Genomic DNA, 17,079 nt, shown 5'->3' on the forward strand with positions numbered 1-17,079 from the left:
TGGCTCCCGGCGATACGGCTCCCTCGGACTCCCGCCCCGGCCCCACGCGACGCGCGCCAGTTTCAAAGTTCCACGCAGCTCGGGGCCGCCCTGCGCTCCTTTTCCTGCTTGGTTTTTGTGAATGAATGGGCTCCCCGGGGCCCCTGATTGGCTGGGTGAGGACCACCCCATCGGTCCCCGTGGCCAGAGCGGCCAATCGCGGAGCCGGCGGGCGCGTAGGATTCGGGCGCCCTGGGCTCTGGGTCCTTGCCCGGGCCCCGCCCCGGCCGCTCCCCCACGCGCATCCCCGGCGGTAGGTGCAGGCGGGGCCTGGGCGCCGTCGCCGCGGCTTTTCTGCCGAGTCACCGTCGAGACCCTTTTGAGCCACCCTGGTTAGCAGACCGCGCTCTCCTGCTTGCCTGGCCCGGCTATGAGTCATGGGGCACACCAGGAAGGGGGGGACCTAGAGGAAGGGCTTGTTTCCTGGAAGCGGTCCCACTGGGCGTGTGCAGGGCCAGCCCTGGGCGTGTGCAGGGCAGCCTGCGTCTGCACACCCCAGGCGCAACCGATCTTGAAGTTCCTTCTCAGGGTGCGCGGGGTGTCTGTGGGACCGGAAGCGAGTTAGCCGGTAGTTGCCGCCGTGGAAGGAGTGTGGTTCCTGGAAAAGAAACATGGCACTTCTAGAGTCGTAGACTAAGGCAGTCATTCACTCATGGCTGAGCATCTAGCTGCGGTGTGCCAGGCGCTGGGCACTCTCCAGAACAGGCCAGGCCCGCCAGCCGGGGAGCGCAGACAGGGTCTGAGGGAGAGGGCCACGGGTAGACAGGCCCACAGCTCCACACAGTGCCCGGGAAGGCTACAAGGATGGTGGACAGGCACCCCCTCTGTTGAATCCTTGAGTGGTTTGATTGTATTTACTAGTCAGCCTCCTGGTTCACGTCAGACCAATCCAAACCTGTATCTGTGACTTGGGCACATTATTCCCTCCTGCCTCAGTTTCCTCGCCTGACCACTTGGTCTAATAATTCCTTCCCTGGCAATCTCCCAGGACTATTTGGAGGACTGGTTCTAGACATGTAACTGGAAGTAATGAGAGTAAAGTGTGCTGACCACTAACTGCCAAGCGCTGTGGTAAGTACTTACATAAACTCCTTTCACCTTCACAGTAGCCCTGCTTTACGGACCAAAACACCGAGGCACTAAGCAGTTAAGTCACTTGTGCCCTAGCTGCTGGGTTACTAATTAGGACCGTGAACTTGAGCATCTGACTTGAGTTCTTCGTCTAATTGTGACTCTGGACCATTTCCCGTGCTCCTGCAAGTTATGAAATCGACTGTGCCTGGGTACACAGTCTGGTGAATTTCAGCACTGGGAGTTCTTCTGTGGTCCCTTTAGAGTGGGAGTATGAGAAGGGGCAGGGAAGTAGTAGCTGAGTTCCTGGCCTGGTTATACCTTATCTCCAGGCTTCTCATCACAGTCTTCTCACCACAGCCTGTGGGGGTGGCTGAAGAGCAGAAGCTTTTCTTGTCTTCCTAGTTTATAATAAAGACGCTGGCTCGGTGAAGTTGCTTTCTCTGCCCAAGGTCACACAGCTCAGAATGACGGAACTTGATCAGGATCTCTGCCTGTATCCTTGTAGGGGATCTGCTGCCGTGGGGAGTGTGGTAGGGAAGGACCCGGGCATGGGATCTAAGAGCTGGAAGTCGTACTTTAAATGTTGGACCTGCCGCATGTCATCTCCAGCAAGGCTTTGGGCAAGATGGAGGAGTAAAGTGGCTGGGTGGCTGGGGGTCCCCCTAGGGCCAGGAGGCTCTGACGGCCAGTCTGGGCTCCCGCTCTGGTTCTGAGATGGAGGCGGTAGGGTCATAGAGAGTTCCTGAACAACAGCAAATCATGTCAAGGACTTGGGTGGAGAGGTGGTGGCTTTGTTGATAGTACCAACTGCCAGTCGCACATGGCTTCACTTTTCTGAACTTATTTCCGCTGCCAAAGGGGGGTAGAGTGCCTTATTCGCAGTTAGAGACGCAGGCAGGCTTCACCCAGGGCTGTGAGGAGCAGGGAATGGGTGTGTTCCCACCCCCAGGTCTTTAGAGATGGGCTCCTAGTAGCCAGAGAGGGAAATGGAAGAAACGGGGTGGGGCTTTGGGTGGCTGTGTTGGGCCAGGTGCTGGAAAATGCTCTTCCCTCAGCCCTTCCTCCCCATCTGAGGGCTAGCCCCCATCCTGGGCCACCTGCCCAGACTGAGTTTCTTGGAACCATTCTCCCCTCCCAGAGCAGCCTCCCTGCCTTACCCCTGACCACCTCCTTTGGTGCGTCACCCTGCAAGAGGGCCTACACTGCCCACCTCTGTACCTCTCTGGGCCTGCCAGTGGGGGCTGGAATTTGTAGATAAAGTCTGTGTGAGGCATGAGGCCAAGCTCCCAAAAGGGCCAGACACTAAGAGGCTGATGGAGGCTGACGGAAGGGAGCTCTTGTTTTGAGGAGGCCAGGGAAGGTTTCCTGGAGGAAGAGACAGCTGAGCTAGACCTTGAAAGATAGCAACAAATACCATTTCCTTAGGGCTTATCATTTTTGTTTTTTATTATTATTTTTTTGAGTTGGAGTCTCACTCTGTCGCCCAGGCTGGAGTGTCGTGGCACACTCACGGCCACCCCAGCATCGACCTCCTTCCGCCTCAGCCTTCCAAGTAGCTGGAACTACAGGCACGCGCTACCATGCCTGGCTAATTTTTGATTTATTGTAGAGACGAGGTCTCGCCAAGTTGCCTGAGGGAGTCTCGAACCCGTGGGCTCAGGCAATCCTCTCACCTCAGCCTCCCAAAGTGCTGGAATGACAGGTTGAGCTACCGAGCCCGGCCAGGTTTATCATTTTTAAAAAGGTGGTATGGTCTCTGTACTAGAGAGGCACAGGCACAGAGGTGAAGTTATTCCCCCAAAGTCACAGAGCTCTGAGGGGTTAGAGCTAGAACCCAAACCAAGACCTTCTAAATCCTGATTCTCATTCACAGTGGGTGGGACTTGGCCTTTGAGGGCTCAGAGAGAGCTGGTGCAATGGGGAAGGGAAATGTTCGTGGGGCTTCAGTTCCCAGCTCAAAGGACCTTCAAAGTGGAGGAAGGATCTGGACGCCGGAGGGCCGGGCCTAAGGAAGCCCAGGGTGGCCCAGCCTGGGGAAGTTGGGTGGGATTCCTGGCTGTGGACCTGTGTCACGTAGGCCAGCCGGCCCCTTGGCCTCAGTTTCCTGCTGCTCCCTGGTCTCTGGGGATAGAGTTAGGGATCCTGGTCTCTGGGCAGCCTTCACCACCACCACCAATTCACACGTCCTGAGGATTTGTGGAGGAGCGGACACTGCGGAGACTGAACACGCATCAGCTTGTATTCCTGTGGTCCATAAACTAGGGCAACCCTCTGAAGTACTTGCATTAGTGCCACTTTAGACACACAGAGGGGCTAGGGAACGGGCCCACGGGTGTAAAGCTGCGGTTGTGTGAAGCAGGTGCCCCTTTGTGGGGCACTCCCGGGTGCCGTCGGGCAGGTCCTCCCCGGTCTTTCCCCATCTTGAGTGGCTTCTTAAGGCCCCTCCCCTAGACTCCCCATCCTCCTCACCTCCCCTCTGGGAAGAATTCTGTGCTTCTCTTGTTGAAAGGTGGGGCACCAGGGGGGCCGGTTCTGTGCTCGTGTATCCCCCTTTGTCCGGGCTTCTTTCGGTTCCCTTGCTGTCCCAGCCCCATCGCCCTCCATCCTAGATTTAATCAAGAGTGGCTGCAGCAAGGCCTCCCATGGCCAAGTTCATTCTCCGGGAAGGCCAGTCTGCTGGGGTGCTGCGGCTTGCTGGGAAGCAGCCTTGTCAGTAATAAAGCTCTGCCAAGCTTCTGGCTGGTGCTACGGCCCACATCTGGCCTTCGGTGTGCGGCTGGCCTCGCACCCCTAACGCCAGGCCCCGCTTTATCTCCTTTGGTGGAGAGAACCATCTGACAGACAGCGCTGGTCTTCTCTGAACTTCAGTGACCTCATCTGACCAGCAACTCCGCCATTTACAGTCCTACCAGGGCTCCCAAGTGTCCAGAGGATAAAGCCAACTCAGACCTCTGCTTTGGCGCTCTGTGAGTGGCTTCTGTTGCCCACGTCCCTCCAGAGGGACGTGGGGAACAGAGGGAAGTCTCTTTCTCCCTCTTCCTATGAGCCTGTGACACCAAATTGTAGCTTCTCTCACATTCTCACCTCCTCCTTACTGCCTCTCACCTCCAGACCTTTGTATGGGCCATTTCATCTGCCTGGGACACTCTACTTCCTCATTGACTACATTCTTTTTGTCATTGACTACATTCTTTTTGTCTCCTTAGGAGATTTAGTGTAGGTGTCACCTCCTCTAGGAAGCCTTCCCTGACACCCCCCTGATGGAGATACAGGAGTTGAGATAAGGGACTTAGGGTCCCATGTCAAAAATCACAACTCAGTAGGACCCTGAATCAGACACACCTGGCTTTCCATCCCAGCTGTCACTTCCTGGCTGAATGGCTTTGGAGGTAATAATAGTCCCCTCTTCTTTGAGCAGTTGTGAGGATTAAACGAGGTCATGTGCCTGGGAAGTGGCAGGTGTTCAGGGAACAGCAATGGGTATGATTGCTCTTGGCGGGGGGAGTTTCACTGAGGTCTCAGATACTTGACTTCAGCCTCTGCAGGAGGCCTCCTTGCTTCCCCTACCCCCATCTGCTTAGTCAGATGTTGTCTGGGGCTCCTGCAGTTGGTGCTTGCCTGGACCACAGAGATGCCCAGCCACAATGGAGGTGGCCCAAGGCCACTCAGCCCCGAGGTGGAATTGGAGGTGACAGGAAGCTCCTGGAAGGGGCTGTGGAAGAAATGAGTCCAACAGGCCTGGAGCCCCGGGGGGTGGGGGAGCTGGTTTCCCTCAGGCTGGGTGCTGGTCCTAAGGCTGGTTTTTGTCCTGGCTGCGCCTGCGAAGAGGAGAAAGGCCTACAGCCTCCCTGCTCCACCCAGCAGGCCCAAGCTTCCTTTCCTTCTAGGTCCGGGTCTGTGCCACGGCTGATCCCAGCAGGCCTCGGGATTGTTTGCTGAAGGCCTTGCCTTGGGGTTCCTCATGGGCCCTGCCGGATCAGGGTCCCCTTCGGAGAGCCCTTTTAGTTCCTTAGGCCTGCTGGGGCTCAGAGTAGAACTGGCTTTAGGGCTAACCGGCTTCTCCTCCCTCCCTCATTGTCTGCTGACAGCTCTCCCTCCTTGGGGAGATGTTGGTAGCAGGTAAAGCCAGAGAGACCCCAGGGAAATCGAGGCAGGTGAGAGCCCTGGGGCTGATGGGGCAGGTGGCCCTTGAGGGATGTAAGCAAGCGGATGCTCTCCTGGCCTACAGTTACTAGTCACACTCCAGGTCACAGAAGGGGAAACTGAGGACCTGATGCTGTCATGATGGGGGACATCCCATCGCTGCAGGACATCCGGAAGTGTCAGTGTCATCCCTATTCACTTCTGCAGTCACACAGGAGTCAGTACTGGGGCCTGTAGGAGGGTGCGGGACTGTGTTCTTGGGGCTGTGGAGCCAGGTACTGGGCCCCGGCTCTCAGTAACATTGGTACCGCCTGCCCTGAAAACGCCCACATGTCCAGATCACCCCATCCCTGAAGGCCAGGCAGGGATGCTGCTGCCCTCAGAGATGCCTCTCCTGACCCCTGTCCTCTGGTCCCCAGCCCCCCAGCCTCTGAGCTCCCACGCCATGTCCTTGCCCTTGCTCAGACTTATAATGTGTGCTCTGCCAGCCTTGTGCTGGACTCTGGGGACTCTAACATCTGTAGTTTCATTGAGGGAAGCCCTGATAACAGATATCAACAGCTTGCTGCTCGCCTGGACCATGCTGGGTGACTTGCATGCATTAGCTTTGCTGCCCACAGCCCCGTGAGAGCTAGGTTTTTTTTTTTACTCTTCCAATTTTGAAGATGAGACTGAGGCTCAGAGAGGAGGAGTGACATCAGTGTCATGACTCTTAAGTGGTAGAGCCAGGATTTGACCCAGGTCTTTCAGGCCTAGAGCCCAGACTCTTCCTCAAGCTGTTCCACTCTGAACCCTGTCCACCCTGGTGGGGTCAGAGGGCCTGGTGGCCGGAGGGTGTGGAGGCCGCGGGCAGTGGCCGCAGGGCCCAGCAGTGCCTCCCTGGGACGTCTAAGAATCTGTTTCTGTTATCTTACCACTTGTGTCGTCTTATTTTCCTGTGTGCCTGCTCATTTTTTACTGAATGATGCTCATTTTACCTGAAAAACTATTCATAGCAATATAAGGTCTAGGATGAAGGCATCTTCCTTTTCAGAGGATTTATGTTTGCTTCTCCAGGCTTCTGGAAACAATACCGGTTAAACCCATGTTAAACCACAGTCATAACTTGAAGTTCCCCAGAAGACTCAGGCACTGTGAATTTAGGCTAGATGCCTGATTCAGACTCAGGATGTCTCGTGCATTTCTACAACCTGAGGTGAAGACCTTTAGAGTCCCAGCTTTTAATGGGTAGGGTCTCCTGATAGATGTCCCACCTTGTGGATGTCCTAGGCTTTGATATTTGCAGTCAGAACAGTGTGAACCTCCCACCCAATGCCGCGCCTATCCGTCACCCCCTCCCTCTCTGTTCCCCTCTGGACTGGGGACAAGGTGTTCCCAGGCTGAGGGCGGGACACAGGCTTCTTGCAGCAGAGAAGAGCTTTGGGCTCCAGCACTGGGGACCTCAGGTGCACCATTGCCCCTGGCTGGGCCATGCTTGCCCACACTGTTTGACTGGGAAGTCATAGAAAATACATTAATATTAGTAAGAGCTGATGAGCCTGCTTGCTGTGGGGGCTTTTGCAGGCAAGACCCCCTTCAGCCAGTGCCTCAAAGTACCATCGCTGTGTTTCACAGAGAGAAGAGCTATGGCTCTCAGAGCTGCAGTCACCTGTCCAGGTGGCCCGACTGGTCAGTGGCTGGACAGGCCGCACTTGCCTGGCTGCAGAGTCTGACGCAGGTGTGAGGAAGAGTTAGGTGTTCACACATCCCGGGGCCATCCACAGTTCTATGTGGCTTAGGATTGCTTACCTGCCTCCCTTCCTCTGCAGAGCCCCAGGCGTCCCTCTGCCAGCCCCTGCCAGTGGGTGTGCCCCTCCTGAGCAATGCCGGCCCCCGGGGTGCCCTCAGGCATCGGCTGGGCCCCGAGGCAGCGTTTTTAATGATCAGCCCCACTCACTCTGGCTCCTCAAGCTGCCATATGTCACAGACCCCAGGAATAGCCCCATATCCGGAGTGGACAGGAGGGGCTGAGGGCCTTCCAGGGGATGTCTGCTCGGTCCTGATGGCTCTTTACCCGCTGCACCGTTCTGACCTCTGTGTCTCTGTGGGGACCAGCCCAGGTGACCACGAGCTGGGATCGCTGGGCCTGACTGCTTTGAGGGGTGCAGAACCTGCATACTTCCAGATCTGACAGAATGCCCTCAGGTGACTGGAAGAGTAACCCAGCCAGCCCAGGACCGTGGAGCTCTCAGGTCCATGCAGTTCCCATGACTCCTTGCCTCCACCCACCTGCCCCTTGGAAGGTGGCAGGATAGACAGCTTCCTTGGAGGACTGCCAGTCTAGGAGTCCACAGGGGGCCACCATCCTTCCCCAGTCACTGGGCCTGAGGTACCAGGAGGGACTTCATCCAGCCACTCTGGAGAGCATTTCCATTTCCAGCCTCCTCAGCCTGTCATGGCCCTAGTGTGGCCTCTTCCAGGTTGTACCTCCAGGGATGGCCCCAGGATGCGGGCGGTGCAGGAGCTCACTATCATCCCCATTTTCCTGCTTAGGAAATTGAGGCTGGGGAGGAGAGGGGGCTGGCCCAGTTATTGGTGGTGCCGGAGCTGAAACTCACCTCAACTGATTTTATATATTGAGGTTTCCAATGGAAGTAACTTTTTCTGATTATATAGCAGTAATTTCATACTTGTAACAAAAACTACAGATAATAAAGAAAAGCAAAAAGAAGGCGGCAGCGGTTGCCCTTGGTGGACCATTATGTAAAGCAGCATACCCTTCCAGAGATTTCTCTGCATGTGAGCCATTGTGCATGAACACATGTGTTTTTCTTTTTTAAACAAAGATGAGGTCGTGTTATGCCAGTTATGCTCACACGTGACTTTCTCTGCCAATACAGTAGATGTACATCCTTGTTTTAAAGGGCTGGATGGGCCAGGCGCAGTGACTCAAGCCAGTAATCCCAGCACTTTGGGAGGCCGAGGCGAGAGGATTGCCTGAACCCAGGGGTTCGAGACCAGTCTGGGCAACTTGGTGAGACCTCTTCTCTACAATAAATCAATAAATTAGCCGGGTGTGCTGGCGCATGCCTGTAGTTCCAACTACTTGGAAAGCTGAGGTGAAAGGATTGCCTGAGCCCAGCAGGTCAAGGCTGTGGTGGCTGTGAGCGTGCCACTGCACTCCAGTCTGGGCGATAGAGTGAGACTCCAACTCAAAAAACAAAAATAAAAAATAAAGGGCTGGATGGTATTCTACTGTGTAGCTCTTCCATATGTAATGACATGTTCTCCTGTTGATGGGCGTGTGTCTAGTGGCGTCCATCTTCTCCCTGGTCTGCACAATGCTAGGATGGACATCTTTGCACCTTTGTCTGACTCTTTAAGATAAATTCCTAGGAAAGCAGTTGCTGAGCATGTGCGTTCTCAGCATCGCCTTGAGACCCTCTAGAGAGGAGACTTTTTCCCGTCTCAAAACATTCCTCCCTACATGTCCCTATGACCCCCATCTTTCCAGGGAGGCGGGCAGCCTGAGGGACCTCCTTCTTGTCTGAGCACAGGGCCACTTTGTCTGGGTCCTATGGGACAAAGTAGCCAAATCCAGGCCACACAAAGCAAAGCCAGGAGAAAGGACGGCTGCGTTCTGGCCCCAAGGACTTCCCATCCCCCTCCACACACAAATCCCAAACCGGAAGAGAACAAAACTGTTCCTTCATTCTCCCTGAGATATTGGTAGACCTCATCTTCCCCCTAGCATTATAACAGTCATCGTGTCTCTCCCCACACTTGCCGTGTGGCCCTGGGTGAGTGGCTCCCCGTCTTTGAATTTCATTTCCCCCTCACTCATTGATTCTTGCTCCACCTCACCGCCCTCAGCAGTCTGAGCAGCCTTCTTCCTGGAGCTGGGTTCAGGGCTGGAGCTGGCCAGCCCCACCTTGGGGATGGGGGACCTGTGCCCTTGGCGTGAGGGCTGGGGGAGTATAGCCTGCTAGGTGGGGGGGGGGGCTCTAGGCAGGTGGACGGAGGGCAGCCGGACTTCTTCAACCCACTTTCAGAACTTGGCCTTTAGGCCTCCTGGCCTGTGTCAAGTTCCTGGGGCTCCTTTCCCTTCCGCTTTCTTCCTGTGCCCATGATTGGGCTGGGCGCAGGGCCGTGGATGGAGAAACGCGAGGCAGGCCCCCCGGCCCCACGAGCCATTCTGGAACGGGCTGAGGAGCCCATGCTGCAGAGGCGTGCCCGCAGGTGTGAAGCGTTGTGCCCAGGGCCGGCCCTGAACGTGAGCATCTCCTTCCCCTTCCCGGCCCGTGATTCCTGCCTAGGGATGGTGGAGAGAAGCGCCCGTCAGCAGCTCCCTTCCTCCTCCGCCACCAAGGACAGGACAAGAGGGCAGCTGCTGAAATAGCAGCAGGAGAGATCGAGGTCAGCTGGCCAGTTGGGAGGACTTGACCGCCCGAGAGAACAGCCGTGTCTCAGGTTGGGAGAGACTGTCGGAACCCTCTCATCCTCTCTCCGCCCCATTGGGGGCTGCTCCCGAGTGGGCCTGCCATGGGGGTTATCCATGAGGGCCCTTATTCACCAGTGGGCCCGGGCTAACTTCAGAGACTTGGCCACTGATGAGAGGTGGGGGCGGCCCATCAGGCCCAGGTTAAGTTGCCTGATTGAATAGCTGGAGGCCAAGGGTGGGCTTTCCTGATGGCCTGAATCCAGGGACATTCAAGCCAGCACTCCTCCTCTCCCACCCTCCCCCGCTTCTTGGACCCCGAGCTGCCATCTGCTGCCCCTACCCTCTCATCCCCCTGCACGTGTGTGCATGCTTGGGGTGTGTGCTCGAGAGGAGGGGGTGTGTACCAGGAGGGAGGTGACTATTCCGGACACACGGAGGCTATGGGGGCCAAGATGACACTCTTCTTCCCACACCCCCCAAGGCTGCCCATACCAAGCCAAAGCACCCCCACCGGGCTGTTGTGGTGGGGGAATATCTGCAGCTGGAGAGGTGCCAGCAATCCCTGTCCCCAGCCTGCCCCTGCCACGGCAGCCTGTGCTCTGGCCCCCCGCCGGAGGGCTGAGGTTGTAATAAACAGCTGTGGCCCGGGAGCCAGGCCCTCTTCCTCAGTTCCCTCCTTGCTGAGTGGCCATTTGGCAGTTCCTGCCCTCCTGGGGTCTCTGCTCATTGGGGCGGGCATCTCCAGCCCTCCTCAGTCCCAACTATCTGAGAATCTTTTGTTTTCCCCTTTAAACCAGAGGTTCACAGTAGCTGGAGTCTGCCATAACCAGGCCCTAGGTGTGGGGGCTCCAAGGAGCTGCCCCCATTCCCTGAGGCCCGGGAGGCTCAGGACGGGAAGCAAGAGGGCTGAAATCAAGCCCCCAGGGTTTCCAGGGGCCTGGTCTCAACCCCTTGCACAGGGGCCATGGCCTAGACCATGCATGCAAAGCTGAAACCAACTCTATCAACAGAGCCTGCATCTACTTGGATTTTTTTCCACCTGCTTTTTTTCTACTGAGCGCTGACTGGGCCAATGCTTAATACCTCTGAGCCAGCCAGAGCAGACTCTATATTAACTCTTTGGTCCACCTCCTCCTCCCACACCCGCCTGCCCTACTGCCTACTTCTCCGGGGTAGGGCCCAGTGATGTGGGGCAGGGAGTGTGGCCTCCCAGGTCACTCAGACCTGGATTCTAGCTGCAGCCCTCCCCCTTCCTGATCCAGTCCCTCGAACCTGAACCCCAGAATCCTGCTCTGTACAGCGTGGGTGATAAATAATTCCTGGCCTGTGTCAAGTACCAGAAACCCCATCGGACCTCAGTGTGTGGGTCTCACAGAGCCAACGGGTTCTTCTTACACCGTTGAATTGGACCACACCAGAGCAGAGAGGCCTGCCAGCCTCTCTTTCCACCTCCGCCCTCCAGATGCCTTGCCCTCCCGTTCTGGCTTTTGACTCTGCCCCTTGTAGATCCTGTGCCAAGATCTCCCCTCTGGGAACAGAGGCCTGAGCCCCTGCCACTGTTGGTTGACTGAACTACCGTGCTAGTTGCCCCCTCGGGTTCTCAACCCCACCCCCGGGAACTAGGTAGCCTCACCTGTCCCCTGCTTGCTGTGTGACCTGGGTAAGTCCCTGTCCCTCCCTAGGGCTCTGAGAGTTAGGATTCGATCAGTATTTGAGTCACTTGGGGCAACATTTAGAACACAGCCCCACCCCCTTCCCAGCCCTGACGCCAAACCTCTGCTTGATGCCCAGTGCAGCCTGCTGGGAGCTGTGGGTGCGAAAGTCCCCAGGGAGGACCCCCCACCTCACCCATGAGAGGCTCCGCTGTGGGGTAGCTAGCAGCAGGGCCTCCAACAATGCTGCCTGGGATCTAGTCCATACTTCACTGCTTCCTTGCTGTGGGACCCTGAGCAAGACACTTTACCTCCTGAACACCTGTCTTATCTGTAGAATGGAGCCGTCAATAACTGCCCCTCAAGGCGATGGGGAGATTGATTACGTGAGTTAATTTATGGCAAGCACTGAGGGCAGTGCCTGGAACACGCTCAAGGCTCAATTCAAGACCCACTAGGCATATTCTGACCTTCTCTGAACCCCCGTTTCCCATCTGTCCTTCAGGAATCCCCTCCTATAGTAGGCTGCTGCATGGCTGGGGAGCCCCCAGAAAGGCTCCTCTGTCCCCCTTTCTCCCCTGCCGCCCAGGCTGTAACTTCCTGGCCCAGTTTAATTAGAGAGAGTCCTTCCAGGGACCTCATTAGGAAATGAGCCCAGAGCCTTGGGGACCTCCAGGAGGGGCGGGGTGCAGGAGAAGGTTGCATTGTGGCCCTACCTGGCCCTCGGCCCTGTGCCCCAAATATGACCGGGAAGGTAAGGGAACTTGATCCTCTGGAGGGCAGGACACAGGCCCGTGACACAGAGCGTGGGTAGCCTGAAGGGAGTGCCTGGCCTCCATTCCCTGACCCTTCTCTGGCCTCACCTCTCGGATGGGGGTGGGGAAGGTTGAGAGGGGAGGCCTCTCTGGTTCTGCATACTGGTGCCCGCTATCCTGGCCTGGCAACAAGCAGGCCCCCCTGCATGTGTGTTGAGTGAGTGAATGTGGCACTTGGGGCTGGGCCAGCATGTTCATTTGGCCAAAGCAGCCTCCCTACCCCCATCACACTGCAGGAACTCCCTCGGCAGCCTTGGTGGGGTGGAGTCGGGGTGTCCAGTATGTCCAGGGGCCAAGAGCCCACTCACTGACCAGGCAGCTCCTCTGTCCCTAGACTGCGCTTGCTGTTAGAATGTTATTCTTTCAATCCCAGACCTGCCTCCTAAGCGTTCCTGCCCCTCTCTGTTCCCAGCCCCGTTGCTGGGACCTCTGCTTACAGAGACCACCCCCCACCTTCACCCCAAGCCTGCCTGGTGTCCCTTCCCATCTGCGTCCCTGTCACAGCCCCAGGCTCAGGGAGGCACAGCCTGTGACAGCTGACTTGCAGTGGGGCTCGGATAAGACCCATCCTTCTGGGGCCACTGCCTCCTGACTCCCCCAGCGTGGGGCCTACTGGGTGCCTGTTCTCAGGCTTTGTGAATGTTGGCTGACTCCTGTGGCCATGACTTACCAGCTAGGGCTTTGGGAAGTGGAGGCTGAGGACAAAGGGGCCGTGCCTGGAGGTAAAGGTGGCATCTTATAGACAGCTTGGTCCCCTGAGTAGCAGGACAGCAGTGCCCAGATCCTGCAGTTACCTGTGGCCCAGCACACAGCACTGGGGGGCTGTGGCTGAACCCCTTTTGCCCCTTGGACCAGACCATAGCACAGGCACTGACTGCCTGAGCCTGGCTCGGGAACTGGGAGCTATCACGACCCTCCTCTTCCCTCCCCAGAGCCCTCACCTCCCATGGGCTCTAAGTTCTTACCCTCCTCCCCTGCAGGCCTGCCTGGGCGCCTCCCCCACTGCCACCCTTTCCTGGACCACTGCAGCCGTACCTGCCTAACTTCTGTCCCTCCAGCCAGCCTCTGCTCTGCAGCCAAGAGCTCTTAGAGACGCGAAACTGTGTCCTCCCCTCACAGGTCACATCTTCTTAACTGGCCTTCAGAACCCTCCAAGACCGAACATGTACCTGTCTCCTCTCCAGCCCCAGGTCTCACCGCCCACTGTCCCCAGGCCCCAGGACCCTGTACTCCAGCCACACCTCGGGGGAGAAGCTTCACGCTCTTTCAATCAGCGAGGGCGCCTGGCCGGCCCCATTGCTGATTGTCTAACCCTTCTTGACCTCCTGCAGGGCATCCCTCCTTTGGTGGGTCAGAGCCTTCTCAGGGTTCCCCTATCCTTGCGTTTCCCTCCATCTCTTCACTCTATGCCATGATGACCTGATTTCGAGCCTATGGTAAAGGAAGCAGATCACAAGCCGCAGGGAGACGGGGCAGGGGGACCCAGCCAGGGCCCGCAGAGGAGGACGGGAGGATGGGAGGTAGGGAAGAGGGAGGAAGGGTGTCTCTGGACCCTGCACGTGCCCAGGGCCCTCCCGCCCCTTGCTGAGTGTCCAGTTCCTCTGGCTGCCATGCTTGTACAAGGTGTTCTGAATCCTAGGGCTGCACCTGTGTGTGTTGGAGCCTTGGAGTCCCAGCTCCCACGTTAAGGGGGTTCCTTCCCAGACCTGGGCATATCTGCAGGTGGAAAAGCAGGGATTGCCCTGGGAGCATCAGCCCCTAACTCAATGTGCAACCCGTGAACCTGGCCTCCCTCCATTGTGAAGGGGGTGGAGGACCCAAGACCCTTCCCCGTTACCCTGGGAACATCTATGCCGTGGCTGGTGTCAGACATGGCCCCGTAGGCCCCTGAGGCTATAGCTAGACCAGAACTTCCCCTCCACTGGGCCCCTGGAGCCCTGGGCCAAGCTTCACTGAGGTGGGGGGTGAGCAGGGGTTTTGCTCTCTTTTCAGTGAAAATGCAGTCTCTACATTGACCCTGTGCTTTGGTGTCATGTGTTTACTCACGTGTGAGGTGACCCACTCGTCCTGGTCTGCTCAGACTATCCCAGTTTTAAAATTAAAAATCCTGCCTCTCAGGAACCCCTACGCTTCTGTGCAAACTGGGACACCTGCAGTCCCAGGCCACTGCCCTCCCAGGTCTGTAAAAGGCTTTCCCCATTCCAGTGGACTCTGCAGACTGGGCATGGCTCACTTAAAAACAAAGACAAGGCTGATTTCTCCCCACATTTTGGGAGAATCGAAGGGAGAGATAGAGCCTCTTGGAAGGTCTGGAAAAGCCAGCACTGAGCACCTGGGGTGAGGAGCTGTGTGGATGGGGCCAGGAGGCCTGGCTGCTATTACAGAGTCTGCACCTAAGACAGTTCCTTGACCTCGGTTTCCCCTTTTCTGCCCTGCTTGCCTCACATAAACATGGTAAGAATCATAACCCTGATGGTCCTCCCTGTACTCTTACTGCCATTGATACCCTCCAAGGCATTCTTCTGTCTGTCCATGTTCCACTTGGGGTTCACCACTCTCAAGTAAGGGCAGCCCTGAAATCCTTATTCTCACGGTCAGTAGTAAGAAGCTGGGACATTGGCCGTTTGCCTTGTGCAAGGCTCCGCTGTTGACAAAGCCCTTCCCACATGTTGCCTCCAGGCTCATGGTGGCCCTTGGGAGGTGGACCCAGGGGGAATTACCACACCCACTGTACAGATGGAAACACTGAGTCCACTGTCCCTCAGCATCGGACTCCTTAACGGGTGGCCGTGCCATGGTGGTGGGTGGGGGCCACTGGCTGGCTGATCCTCTTCCCTTCTCCTCACCCGCTCTGCCAACATCTCCATCAGTAGGAAGAAATGGAGCCAGATGGAAGTGAAGGGAGAGACACAGGAGAGGGGAGAGGCCAAGGGTGGGTGAGGGGAGCACTGGGGGGGAGGGGAGGGGTCCACGCCACGTCGCTACTTCCTCTTGTGGTTCTCACAGTCTGTGTGCACCGATTCCTGACAGATGGAGGGAAGGGAGAGCCAGTGCCAAGAGGCTGTCACCGCAGGCGGGCAGAGCTGGGGGAGGGAGCTTTGTGGCCAGCTTGTGTGGGGAGGGAGAAGCAGCTGGTGGTCTGGCTGCTGGGCCCCCTTAGAGCCTGCGCCCCAGGAACTGTTGCCCAAGGAAGTGGGCAGGGGGTGAGCCTGCCACCTGCCTAGAGCCGGCTGTGCCCTTAGCCCTGTGCAGGCAGAGACAGCTTACCCCTCCCTCCCTCCGCACACCGGCTGCTGGCAGGGCCCCCCCCACCAAGGCTCCCTCCCTCCTGCCACCCCCGCTGGGTGTAGGGGGTGAACCGGGCTCTGGAGGGTGGCATTGAGTTGTGGTCAAGGTGGACCAGGGGTTATGGAGGGCACTGCGGACTCAGAGCAGGGTGGGACCCCGGCCTCAGGTCTGTTGCCCAGAGCTCAGCTCCTCACTGAGCTGTCCCGGGGTTTCCCAAACCCCCTTCATGGCAAGGGTCTCCTGTACTTCGTCCAGGCTCTGACACATGTATAGGGGTGGTCAGGCCTGAGCTGCACTGGACTTGACGCCATTGTCATCTCTTCTCTCTTTTTCTTTCTTTCTTTTCCTTTTTTTTTTTTTTTTGAGTCAGGGTCTCACATCTGTCACCCAGGCTGGAGTGCAGTAGCAGGATCATGGCTCACTGGAGCCTTGATTTCCTGGGCTCAAATGGTCCTCCCTCCTCAGCCTCCTGAGTAGCTGAGACTATAGGCATGTGCCACCACACTATTTTGAAAATTTTTTGTAGAGACAAGGTCTCGCTATGCTGCCCAGGCTGGTCTTGAGCTCCTGGACTCAATCCTCCTACCTTGGCCTTGCAAAGTGCTGGGATTGCAGGTGTGAGCCACTTCTCTCAGCTGCTCTTGCCTCATTAAAGTGAACTTTCTCTGGGCAGAATTGGCTCTCACACTCTCTTCTCCAACCCCCAGTGCCCAGCACGGCCAGCATAGAGTGAGGGACTCAGGAAATGTTTATTGAATGAATGAATGAACGAATGAATGAACCCTAAGCCTCACCCCTTGCTTGCATACCTCCTGGGATGGAGACCTCATGCCTTTATATGGCAGTTCTTTCCAAGATTTCCAATAAGAAAGTTCTTTCTGGTTCTGTCCTAAGTAGCCCCATGGGTCCCAGGCCTGTCACAGGGGACACACAGAGACCCTGATCCTGCTGCCTCCGAGCATCGCTATAAAGACTACAGACACCCCTGAGGCTGCCCAGCTTCTCAGCAGCTCCTGACAGGGCTGGGAGTCTCCACTGGTTTGTTGGTAGTCATAGCTACCATATACTTTCACTCTGTGCCGGGCAGTAGTAGTTCATTCAATCCTCTCATCAGCCCTGTAAGGCAGGTATTGTTTCGATCCCCCATTTTACAGAGGAGAAAAAATGTGGTAGAAGGTAATGATTTCTTCAAGGTCATGTGGCTTGGTCAGGTGACTATCTGAGTCAGGAGGGGGAGGTGGGCCGGGTTGGGCCAGGAAGGCCTCCTGGAGTGTAGGATTGTGTCAAGATTTAAGGGGTACTTCGGCTTGGCAGGAGGGGCTGAGCTGAGAGTCCCGGGGGCTTTTCTGGAGGTGGACTCTGCCCCGCCCCGGCCCCTGTGTTCTCCCTTCTCCCATGCTGTTTCGTGGCAGATCCTTGACTCCAAGACTCCACCTGGGTAGTCTCGCAAGTGAGACCCGGAGACCTGGGGACCTGGGACCCAGAGCCCCTCCTGTGCCCCTGGAGGGCAGAGTGTGGGTGTGCTCTGGGTTGGAGCCCAGGGCCCTTAAACTGACACCACCCTGTTCCCTGACCCGAGTCGGTTGTGCAGGGTGATGGCTGAGGCCCAAGTGGTGGGGGCAGGGAGGCTGGTGGGGGGGGGGGGCGG

At 57.0% G+C, this 17,079-nt stretch overlaps 1 protein-coding gene across 2 annotated transcripts in view; it reads left to right on the forward strand.

The window, feature by feature from the left end:
* LRP8 (LDL receptor related protein 8) overlaps positions 1-17,079 on the forward strand; it is an 82,758-nt gene that overhangs the window by 316 nt on the left and 65,363 nt on the right. The window lies entirely within an intron of this gene.

Source organism: Carlito syrichta, unplaced genomic scaffold (genome assembly GCF_000164805.1).
Source record: "Carlito syrichta isolate Samal-C Ts95f unplaced genomic scaffold, Tarsius_syrichta-2.0.1 Scaffold288140, whole genome shotgun sequence".
NCBI classification, from domain to species: Eukaryota; Metazoa; Chordata; class Mammalia; order Primates; family Tarsiidae; genus Carlito; species Carlito syrichta.